Source organism: Lygodium microphyllum, chromosome 8, assembly GCF_053477565.2.
Source record: "Lygodium microphyllum isolate KBCC chromosome 8, Lygodium_microphyllum_v1.1.10, whole genome shotgun sequence".
Taxonomy (NCBI): Eukaryota; Viridiplantae; Streptophyta; class Polypodiopsida; order Schizaeales; family Lygodiaceae; genus Lygodium; species Lygodium microphyllum.
The window spans coordinates 124,829,156-124,835,712 of NC_141142.1; positions in this window are offsets into that span (position 1 = coordinate 124,829,156).

The following is a 6,557-nucleotide window of genomic DNA, read 5'->3' on the forward strand; positions in this document are numbered from 1 at the left end:
TGTTTATATGGATCAGTCTGAAGGGTATGTACACCCTAATTTTCAGCATTATGTATGCAAGCTGAATAAAGCATTGTATGGGCTAAAGTAAGCTCTGAGAGCTTGGCATGCAAGGATCAGTAATTACTTGCAGAGTTTTGGATTCATTATTGGAGATCACAATCTATTTACAAAAAAGACGATTTGGTAGTGCTGGTTTTCTATGTTGATGATTTGATAATCACAGGTGATGATGACTTAGGGATACAACATGTTATGTAGATGCTGAAATTTGAATTTGATATGAAAGACTAAGGTAAACTAAAGTATTTCTTGGGTATTGAGGTTATCAAGGCTGAAAATAGTTTATGGCTGATGCAAAAACACTATGCCATGGAAATGCTAAAGAAATATAGCATGGCTGAATGTAAAGCATTGGATAAACCTCTTGATCAAAATGTCAAGTTGGACATTAGCATTAGAGCTAAAATTGATGATGTGACTATGTATAGGTAGATGGTTGGAAGAAGTCTGATCTATTTGACCATCACTAGGCCTAACTTAAGTTATGTTGTTGGGCTCATAAGTCAATTCATGCAGAAGCCCATAATGTAATAAAGTAATTTTTCATGCTACCTTACTTAGGTAATTAGCCTATTTTAAACTAGAGTATATATAATGCTGATCCAAAATGAGAATTCAAGAGGGCTAAAGGTGCAGTTAAGCAATACCCCAATAACAACAGTAAGAAGGCACTTCCAAATGACAAATCCAAGGGTCTATGCTATAAATGTGGGGAGAAATGGTCTCCTTAGCACAAGTAGAAGTACAAAGGATATATGGCAAAGTCTAATATGTTGAATATTGAAGACTCTGATGAAGAGGAGATACAAGAAGGAAATATTTTGCAAAGGATAAGGTAGTTCCTACTTGTGATGAGATGCATGAGCATGATGTTCAGGACATAGAAAAGAAATTAGAGTCAGTTAATAGTTTTCCTTATGATCCAGGTGGTCCATTTGATCTTGGTGGATCAGAGATTGATGATCCTTCTATGGTTTCTTGATAGCCCATGTTAAGTTCCATATCTCAAGTTATATTGATGGGTTGTAAATGCAAAAATACACTTCGGCTCAAGGGTACTATAAATTCAAAGGTTGCTCATATTCTCATTAATACAGGCAGCACACATAGTTTTGTCAATGCCAAATCATTGTATGAGCTGAAGTTATTACCTCAAGAAACAGATGCCCACTAAAGGTACATGATTAATGGTGCTCAAGAGTTGAGCAAAGAGATATGTCAGCAGACTCCTATTGAATTATCATAGTCTTGCACTATTATGACAGACTTGATTGTCCTAGATATGGGTCCTATTGACATCATCATTGGCTCTGCAATTGGCTTAAATACCTTGTAAATTTCTATTTGGATCTAAATCAAATGGTCATGGAGTTTATTTGGAATGGGCAGTAAGTATAACTTAATGGAAAAGAGAGAAAGCAAGTGGAAATAATCAACAAGAAGAAGATGAAGAAGGAAATCCATGTCTATGTGAACTTTTGAAAGAGTTTAAGGACATATTCTAGCCACCTACATCCTTGCCTCCATGGCAAGAAGTGGATCATCCAATTGATTTAGTGCCTAACATTAAACCCATCAGCAAACCTCCTTAGAGGTTATCCAAGTATGAGAGAGAAGAAGTAGAGAAATAGGTTAAAGACTTGCTGGAAATGGGGTTTATTCATCCTAGTCAGCCACCTTTTGCTTCTCCCGTACTACTTGTCAAGAAGAAAGATGGGTCATTTAGGATGTGTATTAACTATAGATACTTAAACAAGAGCACCATAAAGAATAGGTACCCAATTCCCCACATTGATGATTTGTTGGATGAACTCAAGGATGCAAGAGTTTTCACTAAGATTGACTTAAGGTCAGGGTATCACCAAATCAGGATGAAAGAAGGGGACGAGTACAAGAGAACTTTTAGGACAGAAAGAGGTCTCTACCAATTTCTAGTTATGCCATTTGGACTTTCAAATGCACCTGCAACTTTCCAAGCTCTTATAAACAATATTTTGCAACCATTCTTGTATAAATCAGTCTTGGTATTCTTTGATGATATTCTCATCCATAGTAAGAATAGAGAGGAACATCTGAAGCATGTCAGAGAAGTCCTTCTTACCTTGAGAAGATAGAAGATTTTTGCAAAGGAAAGCAAGTGTACTTTTATGGCTAATGAGGTAGAATACTTGGGCCATATAGTTGGTGGTGAGAAATGAATTATAGTTGATCCGAATTAAGAATTGGCCTATACCACAGAATTCTACTTCATTGTGAGGGTTTCTTGGATTATCTTCTTTCTATAGGAGATTCATCAAGAATTATGTCCATGTAGCAACTCCTCTCACTGACAGATTGAAAAAGGAGGCTTTCTTTTGGGATGGTACAACCACTATGAGTTTCAATGAGCTGAAAAGTCTTCTCATCTCAACACCTATCTTGGTGTGCCCAAACTTTTCCAAGGAGTTCACTATATTTGCTGATGCTAGTGGCAGAGGTATTGGGATTGTTTTATTCCAAGACCATGGTGTTATTGCTTATGAAAGCACGAAGTTGGATGATAAAGAAAGAGAACTCCATGTCTATGAGCAGGAAATGTTAGCCATTCTTCATGCAATCAAGAAGTGGCACCACTACATCTATGGCAGCCATTTTAAGGTGAAGAGCGACCATAGTTTGCTGAAGTATTTCCTCTCTCAGTCAAATATCTCTCCCAAATAAAGACGACGGTTAACTACACTTCAAGGATATGATTTTGAGATTTCTTATATGGCAAACAAGGATAATGTAGTGGTAGATGCCTTATCCAAGATGTGGGCATGCTTCATTTCTACCATCTCTACCATACATAAGGATTGGATCTAGGACATTCAAGAAGAATATCTTTTAGATGAGCACAGTGCCAATATTATGAACAAGTTACAGCAAGATGATGGATCTAAATTTTCCAATTTCAAATGTAAAAATGGACTTCTTTGGTTTAAAGGGAGAGTATACTTGACCTCTCAGTCATCATTTAGGTCTTGAATTTTACAAGAGATGCATTCTTCTCCTTTGCTAGGACATATTGGATTGTTTAAAACCTTTGACACAATCCATAAATGTTTCTATTAGAAGGGACTTTGGAAAGATATCAAAGAATATGTGATGTAGTACTTACCATGCTAGCAGAATAAAGATTCAAATTTATTGCCTAGTGGTCTACTTCAGCCTTTGCCTATCCCACATGGTAAATGGACTGCTCATGGATTGATATCAGCATGGATTTTATTACAAGACTTCCTACCACTAAGCAGGGATGGAATATCATTTTTGTTGTGGTTGATCGTCTTACAAAATCAGCACACTTCTTACCTACTACCAAAGTCCAATATTTACCCAAAGATCACTTCATGGAAGAAATTTTCAGACTTCATGGAGTACCTATGAAGATTGTTTCTGACAGGGATTCCAAGTTCATGGGAAATTTTTGGAAAATCCTTTTTACTTCCATGGGTACCAAACTAACTCCAAGTATTGCCTACCATCCACAAATAGATGGCCAAAATTGAAAGGGTCAATAAATGGTTAGAAATCTACCTCGCACACTTTTGCCATGATACACAGAATGCATGGGATCATTGGATTCATCTTCTGGATTTCTGTTACAATAATACTCATCACATGAGTATTGTTATGTCACCATTTGAGTCATTGTATGGATATAAAGTCCAAGTACCTTCAACATTATTTCATGATGAAGTGAATCCTCATGCTCAAAGAGAAGAGTTGGAAAAGATGGAAGTCTTAATGAAGTAGTTTAAAGAAAACATTAGGAAGGCACAAGAGACAATGAAATTATATGCCGATGATAAAAGAAGGCATGTGGATTTTGAAGAAGGAGAAAGGGTATTTTTGAAAGTACCTAAGTCTCGTTATGCTTCTCTCAAGGGTGGACATAATAAGCTTACTCATCGCTATTATGATCCATATCAAATCATAAGGAAAGTTGGAGATCTTGCTTACCAACTTGATTTTCCTTCAACCACACACATTCACAATGTTTTTCATGTGGCTCAACTCAAGAAATACATTGGCCTTGACATACAAGTTCTTGAAGAACTACCTCCTGTTGATGAAGATGGCTTAATTATCTATGAGCCTAGAAGGATTATTGGCAAGATAGAGAAGGTTTTAAGGAATCGTACTATTATGGAATATCTTATCAAGTGGACGGGATTTCCTATGGAAGAATCATCTTGGCAACATGCTTCATATTTGAATCAGTATCCATGGCTTCTTTAAGAAGATAATTAGTTCATTGCATAGTTGAACAACCTACTGTTATAGTTTTCTGTCATGAAAATAATTGAGCTATCGACATCAAAATTGGATTTTGATGATATGGATGGATACCTTATGAAGTATACTTCATTTTTATATCTCATACGCATCATTTTGACAAATCTCGTCATGCGCAGGAGGGTGCCGTTTTTTCTTTCATGCGGCTGCAAAACGCCCCCCTCTCCCCCATGAAATCAAAATTTTTAGGGGCCCCCAAAGGGAGCCCCGAAGGGTCACATCCTTTTACCCTTCAAGTCCATTTACACTTGACCTTCTTGGTTCTTGGCCTCTCGAGCACTACCATTTGACTACGATTTGAGGTCTAGAAATTTTTGGCAATTCTTGTGTTGGAGTCCCCCATTGCCAAGCATCTCCCAGAGTCTCATCTCACATGCCGAGAAATTATGAAAATTCCCCAACCATCGCTTGGTGGGACTTTAAAGCACTTTATGGCCTTGCCACTTAAAATCATACTGATTGCAGCTGTTGCCTTCAACAAGTTCCCCGAAATTTGGATTTTTTTGGCTATTTTTAAGCACTACTCGGAGTCAAATATCAGTTGTCAATCTCTCCATTATCTCCTCTCTTCTTCTCTTCTCTTCTCTTGTCTCATGCACAGCGATGGAAGATGGAGCTTGGAGGTGGAGGCTTGAGAATGCTTGAGCTCGCATCCCAAATCCTGGAGCTATGGGTGTGCTTGATGGACAAGGCAACTCATTTGGGCATTAAGCTAATCTCACTACACCTCAGTAGGATCGAAGGTGCATTGACTAGGTGAGAGATAGCCATAGGTGTTTGTTTGAAATTCTTAAACAATAATTCATTCGTGGGTTCTGGTGGTTGAGCATGTGAGCTCGCTTCTACAACTCGGTAGGGAGGTAGTTCCCTCTGTAATGTATACATTGCACATGAGATCATGCAGGCCTTCTCATCATCTCTTGAAGCTTAGCCAACTCTAGCTTCACGTCTACCAAATCTTGACTTTGATCGATATTATTTCCCTTGTCTTGGGTGTTTTGGTTAGATATTTCAACAATGGTCATAACTCTTTTTGAAGTTCTAGAGATTGTGCTATCTCGAGTTGTGGGTCTTCAGCTCCTCTCCTTGAGTAGTTCATCCACTCATATAGGCTCTTCAAAGATCCTACATAGCACATCCCTTTGCAGGTTTGAGTTTCTCACCAAGGCCTTGTAAAGCTCATTGCTTTTGATCCCGCTTATGAACACAGTGGAGACTTCTCGTTTGCTAGGTCACTCTACAGCAAGGATTCTCTTAAAGAGACTCCACATGTTGATGATATAGTCTTGGATATCCTCCTTGTCCTTTTGACTGGTGTTCATCAATCTAACGATGAGGTTTTTAGAGTGTTCCACTTCAAAGAATCTCTTGATGAAGAGACTCTTGAGGTTATCAAAGTCATTGCATTCAACATTATCTAGACTAGTGTACCACGTCCGTCCTTTGTCTCCCAAGAAAAGCCTGAAAGCTTTGCACATTTAGTTAGGCCCATGAGGCCATTCACCTTGCATACTTGCAAATTGCTCCACAAAGTTGTAGGGTCATTATCAGGTTGATACTTGTCAAGTTGCTTAGTAACCACATGTATCTTGGTCTGTGGCTCCTAGAGTTCAGGGTGATTCCTAGTCCTGTTAGCAACAATGTAGTCGCTAGAGCTACTTTGCAGTTGTGTTGTCTAAGAGTCACTTAGTGAGAAGCTCGCTTAGCATAAGGTCAACATCTAAGGCTCTCTCCCTCTAAGCATTTGGTCATATCTTGGCTTCTATATTGGCGAGATCTAAGATACATTGGACCTCTCGCACTTCTATCTCCTTCCACAGCCTTTGCTACTAATTATAGGTGGCTATGCCTTGCAGCACTTTCTTTTCCAGTCTCCACTCTTCCTTGAGGTCTATTATGATATTCTTGACTGGTCTACCATGGTGCTCCATTTGGTTTGCAAGTTGTATCGATTTATCATTTGCTGGATGTTGATTGGAAAGTCTCCCAAGTCGAGCTCACTATTTTCACGATTGGTGTTGGATCTTGACATTTTGCCAACCTCTTGGGATACTAGAGTGTCAATCAAGCTAATCAACTCGGGTAAGATTCAGTCCCTAATCATGTTAGCTACTTTTTCTCTCAAGAGGCTTAGTATCCTCTGTGGGGCATTCAAGATTTGAGGGTCTTCTCCT